Source organism: Aegilops tauschii, chromosome 7 (genome assembly GCF_002575655.3).
Source record: "Aegilops tauschii subsp. strangulata cultivar AL8/78 chromosome 7, Aet v6.0, whole genome shotgun sequence".
Classification (NCBI taxonomy): Eukaryota; Viridiplantae; Streptophyta; class Magnoliopsida; order Poales; family Poaceae; genus Aegilops; species Aegilops tauschii.
Genome location: NC_053041.3, coordinates 386,699,065 through 386,709,424, shown reverse-complemented (window position 1 = coordinate 386,709,424; position 10,360 = coordinate 386,699,065). Strand labels below are relative to the sequence as shown.

General features: G+C 41.7%; 1 long non-coding RNA gene across 6 annotated transcripts; it reads left to right on the top strand.

Moving 5' to 3' along the window:
• Positions 1-716: 716 nt before the first annotated feature.
• LOC109740758 (uncharacterized) lies at positions 717-7,101 on the top strand. Of its 6 annotated transcripts, none has more exons than XR_012188969.1 (5): positions 717-1,376; positions 2,649-3,008; positions 3,553-3,641; positions 5,463-6,397; positions 6,534-7,101. It is a non-coding gene; the product is annotated as an uncharacterized lncRNA (long non-coding RNA). The 6 variants fall into 6 exon arrangements; XR_012188970.1 differs by having other exon boundaries at positions 753-1,376; positions 5,463-5,737; XR_012188972.1 differs by having other exon boundaries at positions 779-1,376; positions 6,349-6,397.
• Positions 7,102-10,360: the final 3,259 nt, after the last annotated feature.

Here is a 10,360-nt window from a genome sequence, read left to right as displayed (position 1 = left end):
GATGGCCTTAAGCCATATTTATTGTAATAAGTTCTCTTTTGGAGACATTCGATGTAATAAGTGTGTGATTGCTACTCTGTTATAAATCCTTCGAATACTGTGCGTGTCAGCATTACTGATCCAGGGATGACACTGATGCACAGAGACTTGACCATCTGAGGTCTGGTCGCTACATGCATACTTTTAATTCATTTTCGTGTGTGTGTTTTGGTTATTATCATATATTCTTTTTAGTTTTTCCATCCATTTTAGGCATTTCCTATTATTCCATTACATGGCCATAATCCATTATAGAAAAATTGAATTGTGTAAAATAGACTCATTGTTGTAATTAAATATAAAATCTCTTTACACATTTTCTTTATGCATATAGACTATTTTTTGTAGAATAGAGAATTTTGACTCACCATCGATTGATGCTCTTTTTCTCTTGATTCAAACTTCGATTATGTTTATTGTACAATATTATATATACAACATATTCCTAACAATTCTGACTTGTTACGTTCAGCTACACAATCATATTTGTTTTTCACTTATTTGTCCACTATATGATTTGTATCCATTTGAAAATCTTTACTAAAAAATGCCTTGTCAGCTAGGTTTGTATATATATTATATTAAAAAACTCCCATTGGTCTAGCATTTCACCCTTTTTTAATGTCCTAAACGTCTCTGTAGCTAATGTTTTAATTTTTCTTTTGGTTATATGTAATCTTTTTAACATCCTTCAGCCAGTTTGGTTTCACATGTAATAGTGAATTTTGCAGTTTGCCACGCATCGTATTTCTCACTTGTTTTTTTTTCTTTTTCACAGAACGTATTTCTCACTTGTAGGTCAAAGTACGTGCTGTTTGTCCATCCATCAGAGCAAAATATGTACATCTAATATTCCTGCCATAGCAAAAAGTAGGAGAAGGCTATTGTTTTCCCCAAATCACGCCGACAACAAAATCCCCTTTCTTTATTGTACTGTTCACTCTACGCGGCTGTGATTTGGGTAGGGTGGGCAGGGGAGATCCCAGGAGGACGCGTCGTGCTGCTCGACATCGTCATGGCCGGCGCGGCCGGGGCGATGGTGCTGGAGGTTGGTGGTGCGGAGGAGGCGGTGACTGACCTGACGAAGGGTGCACAGGTTCGCGGATTTCCCAGCGATTTGGTGCGTGCCGATCTTCCAAGCCATTCTGACCGAGGAGGGGACCGGGCGTTCGAGCAGCTGTTCTTGCTCCGGCCACCAGCGAGACCGGATCTCGCCGTCGCTGATAAGGAAAGGCGGATGCCAGTCGCCTGGGAGGTCACGGGTGCTGGCAGAGAGCTTTGGCGTTGCGTAGAATGGCCTCTCGTTCCTTGTCGCTTAGGTTGATGAAGAGCGACAGGTATGAATCCCTCTGCACGCTCCCATTCTCCTCTTGCTTCGCATCATTTTGTAGTGCTTCATAATGTTTCATGTATGGATTATATGTGGGATCTACACTATATAACTATTTGATCTGCCGTTGATTTCCCTTTAATTTTGTAGGGAATTGAACTTGTATCTTTTTTCATGTTCACATTGTACTGATCCTTAATTTATTGTCTCTTCAGCATTTCCTTAGCAATTTATAGAGCTTTATACAGCCAACATTATATCCAATGTATTACCGTGTGACACTAATTTCATATATTATGGTTGATAATGTTTCTGCAGTTGTTAACATCTGTATAGATTAAACCAGCTGGAAATATTAATCTGCATTGACATGTACTATTGTAACACATGATTCAATATAGTTAGAAAAATCCAATTTCTAATCATTCAATAGATAAAATGTAACCCTTATTTCTTGTCTACAAAATAATTGTAAATTCAATCTACAAAGTCTTTTTGTATTAAAGCTTCCTCGCCTTATTTTTCACTGGATGTTAGTTATTTCGTCCAAAAATTGTATGGAAAACTCATGAGTTGCTTCTCATATGCATTTACTTGAGGAATAAAAGAAGTTAAAATATCTCCTTGTATACTATATTCTTTGCACTATTTTCGCTTGGGCACTTCATGTCGTCAGTCAACACCTTTAATCCTTCTCTGTTTGTGACTCAAATCATTTCTCCTCTTGCTTGGCAGTGTATGTACGTTATAAGTTGATTTATTTAATTCATTTGTAAAATTAGTTCAGAGGTAATGTGATGATTTTAAACTTCAATTTCTGAAGTGTCTAACTTTTACAATGAAGCACTATGTACTTGTAATTATAATTTAGGAAATTTCCTCGTACATAATTGTTGTTTTCATGTACAGATTATTCAGAGATTGTGGATTATAGACTTATCATTTCACTTGTCATTGATCCCCCTTTCGATTCTTTAGGGGTTAGAACTGAGAACTTACATTATTTTCTTTGTGGACATTCTACCCAACTTAAAAATGTTGTTTCTGCCACACTTCCATAGCATGCAGGACGAATCAATGAAGAAAATTAGGAACACAGTACTTAATCTTATAGAGGATTAGATGCGCCTTTACTTTCTTAACTTTGTTGTTCAATGACAACATCTTAAGCCTATCACCAAGCACAACTTACTGTATAGTTTTCTGTGACAACGCTGATATTATTATTTTTGAGCTTGAATCTGGACATATTTGGTGTATAATCTTTGGGTTTGTCCAGATTTCCCATCCAATGAGTGTTGAGAGATCTCATGGAGGATGGAGTACCGGTTCATGGATTTACTGGACAAAATTGTTCTACTGGGTCAAGCTGTTGGTGCTAGGGCATCAATGCCAAGGTGGCATAGGACAGAAAATAATTGTTGACCAAGGCAAGCTAATGGAGAATGACTGGATCCTGAGGCACAGTACAGATGGTGGACTACTGCTATGGTCTATTAGAGGTGTGGGGGTAACAGAGGCAGATTCATATGAGGAGATAGCGAAATAAATAAATAGCACCAAGATGTGAGCAACATGTTTGGCCGGCCATTATGTTGTTGCCCTCCTCATTGTCGGTGTTGTTGGACTTCTACCAGATGTAAGTGCTGATGATAAGCATCATTCTAATGAATATTATGGCTTATAGTTCCTACATAGCACTGTAAAGTGGTTTTTTATTTGTTGTTACCTTGTCTTAGCAAGAAGGTTTTAACTTGTTAATTGTAAAACAAATCCCGCGTCAGTTGAGATACAATGGTTTGCGAGCCTGCGTGCCCAGTATTTGGCCTTCGTGCCATGTAACTTTGCTCGCGGTCTTTTGGCCTTGAACCCTATGACTTCCCTTGTGCGTGGCCTGAGGCCTTTTGTGTGTGTACGGTTCGGATCTTTGGTACGCTGCCTAGGTTGTGGGCTTTATTAATTTAAAGCCGGACGCGCCTAGCATCTTCGTTCTAAAAAAAGATACAATGGTTGAATTTTTACATGTGTTGCAGCTACTACGTATAATATTGAACATCTATTCATGGTTTTGTTAAACTGAAAATGTTGTATGAGTCATGGAGGTTTTAGTACCCAGAACAATATCTTTGTTTCGCCTACTTTATCTTCGAGCTGACCACTTGTATTCTTCCTTATGGTGGCAGTAACAATGGATATTATTTTACCGCGCCCTAGATCCGACTTTTCATCTTCATGCCTTCCTAATTGTTTGTACTGCTGGACTTTTACCACTGTAAGTGTTATTGCTCTGTGTCCTTCCTAATGCAAATCATCTTTGTGCTCCTTCCTAAGATTTCTATATTACTCGTACTGTAATACTGGAATTTTTCCCATGGTTCGCTTGAATAGAAAATGCAACATGATAGAACTGTTACCAAGAACATAAAACTCCCAAAAGTGTATGTCTAACTATATTTCAAATAAATACAATATGACATGCTTTTCATAGTGTTAATGTCTCCTTATATTGGTTGATATGAAGGAAGTATTCAGTCTATTCTAGACTAAGGATATAATGCTATTGCAGTATAATAAGTATTCTTCTTATCCTAGTAGATGTCAAGTACACTTACTGTATATATCTTGGTAAGTAAAATATGTTGCCTTATTATTTATCTGATAAGCTACTGATGCACTAATTTTCTAGATAACTTCCTCGCTCTCGTAGGCTTTGGTTGCCGTACTTCATCTTCATCTTCAAACCTTGTATTGTTTCGGCTGACATCTTTTCCCTTGCTTTCTGGCAAACTTGCTTCGTGCATTCTCCTCTGAGTCATCTGATATTACAACATATCCCGGTCTTCTTTTCTTGTCACCGTGGAACGCACGTGACAATGATGTTATTTTGTCTTGACGCCCATCTTTGTTTATTTTAGTCCCATTACTATCGTGTCGCTCCTATTTCATTGGCACCAGACACATCGCAGTTTGGTAGTTGAAACATTATTATTCTATGACTGCAAAATAAATATAAATTTAAAACCAGACACATTTATAAAAATCTAGAAGTGTCTACAGTGGAAAAACCAATCACCATCTTATCGGTGCATGTTCTGCTTCTTCCTTTCATGTTTTAACACGGTGTCCACCTCATCATCCATCAATTCAATGCAATATATTTAAGGTGAATTAGTTAGGGAATTCTAGACACGATACTTAATTTTTGAAAAAAAAAAGTTGAATGCACCTTTACCTCAGCTTTATCATTTAAGTAGAGCATCTCAAGCCTATCATTGGGCACAAATGTTCTTTTTACTACATAGTTTTCTGTGCCAAAGATGATATTACATCCATTCTGCTTGGCGTTTCATTTCCCATCGAATGATCTCAGCAAGTTAGAGATAGATGTATTAAGCAATCTTGGAGCGTCCTTTTCAAATAAAGTGCAGCTTGTAGTAGTTTTATGCTCACTAATTTGGAGTCGAATACAATACCTACCATACCATTCATGTTAGCAAAGCATAAATATTATATAATACTCCCTCCGTCCCAAGATAAGTGACTCAACATTGCACTAACTTTAGTACAAAGTTAGTACAAAGTTGATTCACTTATTTTGGGACGGAGGGAGTAGTTATTTCCGAACTATAAACATACCTGTTTATTTTTTTCTGCCTGTTCCTGTAGTTGTATCCTTTATAGAAACTCAAAGTAATAATCTGGGTAAATCTCCAGAGATCCTTTAACCTCCTATATGTTTGCTTTATATGAAAAATATATTTCACTTACATTGCTTATTGGCGGTATTTTATGGATTCCAAAACCTTGAAATTTTGAATCCATAAATAGATTGCTCTTTGATATGAAAGATAGCATGAATTGTTTGGCCCTATGAACAATGAGATATACTTAGTAATTTTTATTGAGAAAATAGAACAATTTCAGAAATAGCTATTATAGGTCAAATACAAATAAGTGATGCTATGACTTAATTATAGTAATGTACATGAAAATAGGTTGTTCTTAAAGAAGCTGTCAAAACTTTTTGAGATGGAAATATCTAAACACACATGGAGTGCTGATATTACCTCAACTTGATGGTGTTGCTATACAGCTGGGCGTCCTGGTTTTTTCGGCGTGTGTTTGGATTGAGGCTTTGTTCTGTTGGGCGTCGCAGCGTCGGGAGTGCATATTGGATGCTTCAGTACCTGCAATCCATCGTGGGTGCATATTGTACTTTAGTACCTTCAATCCGCCGACGTGACGAACACGTACTGAATGCTTGCTTCTATCGTGCTGGCTGGCAATGGCGGCGTGTGTGTGTTTATGCTGCTTGGGGGCTGGTCGTCGCTGGCTGGCCAGCAAGTTTCGTATGGACATATGATACGTGTACGTGTTCTTGTCCAATTGAAGTTGTGTGTCTGCTAGAAATCAATCACGGCATGCAAATCAATTAGGCAATGCATGAATACGTGTCTGTGTGTTTCTCTTGTATATGAGGCATGCAGACTTGACCAAAGCCGGCCGACTGGGTATGGTCGTGTGTTTTATGTTCACATATTCGTACGTGTCATGGTTGGCTTTTTTAATCAACCGTAGTTTTTGTACCAACCGTAGTTGTATGTAACCTCACCTTACAACGTGACACCATAAAAGTTCAATACTACCGGTACATATATTTTATGATGTTATGTAAAAACGCTTAAATCTTAGCCGTTGTTATTGTAATCTAACGGCGTAAAAAATATTAGCATATGTGGAAGAACGTGATGGCTTATTTGACTCTTATATAATAGATAGATTGCTTGGCTTGTCATCGGGGTTGTGCATGATGAGAGCATTTTTGTGTGACGAAAATGAAGCATAACCAATCTATATGATTTTGTAGGGATAAGCTTTCTTTGGCCATGTTATTTTGAGAAGACATAATTGCTTAGTTAGTATGCTTGAAGTATTATTATATTTATGTCAATATTAAACTTTTGTCTTGAATCTTTCAGATATGAACATTCATGCCACACTTGAGAATTACTTAGAAAATTATGTTAGGTAGCATTCCACATCAAAAATTCTGTTTTTATCATTTACCTACTCGAGGACGAGGAGAATTAAGTTTGGGGATGCTTGATACGTCTCCAACGTATCTATAATTTTTGATTGTTTCATTGTTTTTTTCCTATTTCAGTTTTTCGCAGAAAAGGAATATCAAACGGAATCCAAACGGAATGAAACCTTCGGGAGAGTTATTTTTGAAACAAACGCAATTCAGGAGACTTGGAGTGGACGTCAAGGAAGCAACGAGGCGGCCACGAGGCAGGGAGGCGCCCCCCACCATCATGGGCCCCTCGTGGCTCCACCAACCTACTACTTTTGCCTATATATACTCATATACCCTGAAAACATCCGAGAGCACCACGAAACCCTATTTCCACCGCTGCAATCTTCTGTACCCGTGAGATCCCATCTTGGAGCCTTTTTGGCGCTCCTCCGGAGGGGGAATCGATCATGGAGGGTTTTTACATCAACACCATAGACTCTCCGATGATGTGTGAGTAGTTTACCACAGACCTTCGGGTCCATAGTTATTAGCTAGATGGCTCATTCTCTCTCTTTGGATCTCAATACAAAGTTCTCCTCGATTCTCTTGGAGATCTACTCGATGTAATTCTTTTTGTGGTGTGTTTGTCGAGATCCGATGAATTGTGGGTTTATGATCAAGATTATTTATGAACAATATTTGGTTCTTCTCTCAATTCTTATATGTATGATTTGATATCTTTGCAAGTATCTTCGAATTATCAGTTTGGTTTGGCCTACTAGATTGATCTTTCTTGCAATGGGAGAAGTGCTTAGCTTTGGGTTCAATCTTGCGGTGTCCTTTCCCAGTGACAGCAAGGCACGTATTTTATTGTTGCCATCGAGGATAAAAAGATGGGGTTTATATCATATTGCTTGAGTTTATCCCTCTACATCATGTCATCTTGCCTAATGCATTACTCTGTTCTTATGAACTTAATACTCTAGATGCATGCTGTATAGAGGTCGATGTGTGGAGTAATAGTAGTAGATGCAGAATCGTTTCGGTCTACTTGTCGCGGACGCGATGCCTATATACATGATCATGCCTAGATATTCTCATAACTATGCGCTTTTCTATCAATTGGTCGACAGTAATTTGTTCACCCACCGTAGATTATGCTATCTTGAGAGAAGCCACTAGTGAAACCTATGGCCCCCGGGTCTATCTTCCATCATATTATTTTCCTATCAATTTGCTATTTCTGCCGCCGTTTATTTTGCAATCCTTACTTTCCAATCTATATCATAAAAATACCAAAAATATTTATCTTAATATCTCTATCAGATCTCACTTTTGCAAGTGGCCGTGAAGGGATTGAAAACTCCTTTATCGCGTTGGTTGCAAGGTTCTTATTTGTTTGTGCAGGTACAAGGCGACTTGCGTGTAACCTCCTACTAGATTGATACCTTGGTTCTCAAAAACTGAGGGAAATACTTACGCTACTTTGCTGCATCACCCTTTCCTCTTCAAGGGAAAACCAACGCATGCTCAAGAGGTAGCAAAGGCCCTGGCCAAAGAACTCCTTGATGAGAAGCAACTGCTCGAGAGCGCTGCCGCCAACTACAATGACTATGTGAAAGGCGTGGGGATCTAGACTGAGCGCCTCGTCGACGTGGCGGAGAGGCTCACCACGCAGCTGTCCACCATGGGCATGCCGAGCTTCAGGTTCTCCCACGATGAGAGGATAACTAAGAGCTCCAGGGTGACCATGTTCTTTGAGGCCGTCCTTGATGCCCTGAAGCTACCCCACGACAGCCGAGCGACCCAATTGGCTAAGGAAACCTGCAAGCTTTGCCGGGGTGTCCTCCTCAAGGTGCTCACCAAGATTGTGTTCAGGAACCCTGGCCTCAACCTCACCAATGTGCTAGATAGCTTGCCGGAGGATGCAGATCGCAAGGCGCTTGAAGAGTTTATCTTCCTTGTTCGATCCCTATTTGCATGGCACACACCCTACGCGTTATTGGGAAAAGCTTGCCGGTGCTTGCACCCTTGCTGCGAGCGCTTTGAGGACGGATCATTAGCGGCCTGCTGGGGGTGCCGCTGCCGGCAAGGCACCTTGCCGCTCTTGGCGCAACCACTTGAACCGTTGAGCGGACTCGAAACAGAGCAAGGGCGCAACCAATCCCGACAAAGTTCCTTCGCGTGCAGGTTTTCCATACAAAGAACCGAAACCATTCGAGGGAAACAACCTTACATTTAAAAGAAAATTCACTCGAGGTTTCGTGACTTAGCTTTCGCCGCTGTGTTCTTTTCCGCAAGCCGTCACTTCGGACGTCGCCTGTTGGTGCCCACACTGTCTATCCTCCCAGTAAACTTGTGTGCTAAGGAGCCTTCTGTCCTATGAGAAAAAGAAAGAAGAGAAAATAGGAACATGGAACCTTGGCGGTTCGCCAGTACTTGCTGGAAGCAAACGTAGTATGATATCCTGGACAAGCATGCATATATATATAAACATGGAAACCAACACGAAATGTACATACTGAAGCTTATTCAACTACGCACAGGGTCTGCGCCTGGCTCTGTATGTAGGGTTATATGCCTTGCCAGCAAGGCTAGTACAAAAGGGGGTTGCCGGGGTTCCTGGCAGCCACGCCTCATGGGTAAAACTTGCGAAGATGTTCGATATTCCAGGAGTTGCTCACTGGAATGCCATCTTTGGTCTCCAGGCGGACTGCGCCGGGCCTGGTGACTCGTATTGCCCGATAAGGGCCTACCCACTTTGGCGTCAACTTGTTGGAGTTCTTGGCCGACTGAAAGCGCCAAAGAACAAGGTTGCCTTCCTCAAGGCTTCGGGCGTGAACCTTGCGGCTATGGTAGCGGCGCAAGGCTTGCTGGTAGCGTGCAGCACGCACAACAGCCTAAAGACGATCCTCCTCAAGGAGCATAGCATCATCTTGCTGCAACTGCTCTTGCTCTAGCTCATCATAAGTGAGCACTCGAGGTGATCCGTATATGAGTTCTGTGGGGAGAACTTCTTCTGCCCCGTACACGAGGGAGAAGGGCGTCTAGCCGGTGGCTTGATTCTGTGTCGTCCTGATTGACCAAAGAACCGCCGACAACTCATCAATCCAGCGTCTTCCACACTTGTGCAGCCTATCAAAAGTTCTTGTTTTGAGGCCCAGCATTTTCCCTTTCGGCCTGGCCGTTGCTTCGTGGATGTGTAACAGAGGCAAAACAGACTTTGCTGCCGAGATCCTGGATGTACTGCATGAAGGTGTGGCTTGTGAATTGCGTGCCGTTGTCGGTGGTGACTCTATTTGGTACAGCAAAACGGCAAACCAGTCCCTTGAAGAAATTGACGGCTGATTGCGCGGTCACCTTTCTCACTGCTTCCACTTCTGGCCACTTTGTGAACTTTGTCTATCGCGACGTACAAGTACTCAAAGCCCCCGACAGCACGGGGAAAGGGGCCCAGTATGTCAAGCCCCCAGACCGAAAATGGCCAGGAAAGAGGGATCGTGTGAAGAGCTTGAGCTGGCTGATGGAGTTTCTTTGAATGGAACTGGCACGCTTCACACTTGGTTACTAGTGCAGTTGCATCCTGGAGAGCAGTGGGCCAAAAGAAACCTTGCCGGAACTCTTTGCCAACGAGAGCTCTTGATCCTATGTGAGAGCCACATAGGCCTCCATGTATCTCTGCCAACAGCTCCAGTCCGTCCTCGCGAGGAATGCACTTCAAGTACACGTTGTTCGGTCTTTTCCTGTATAGGACATCGTCCACAAACTGGTACATGCTGGACCGACGGGCTACTTTCTCTGCTTCTTCCTTTTCCTCAGGGAGTTCCCCTGTTTGGAGGAAACGGACGGTGTGTTGTGCCCACGCCAGAGCCTGAGGCTCGACGGCATGGACTAAAGGCATGTCCTCCGCCATGGGAGCAGTTGTCTCTACGGCAAGGGCTTGAGGCTCTGCCGGAGCCTATCGCTCACCGGCA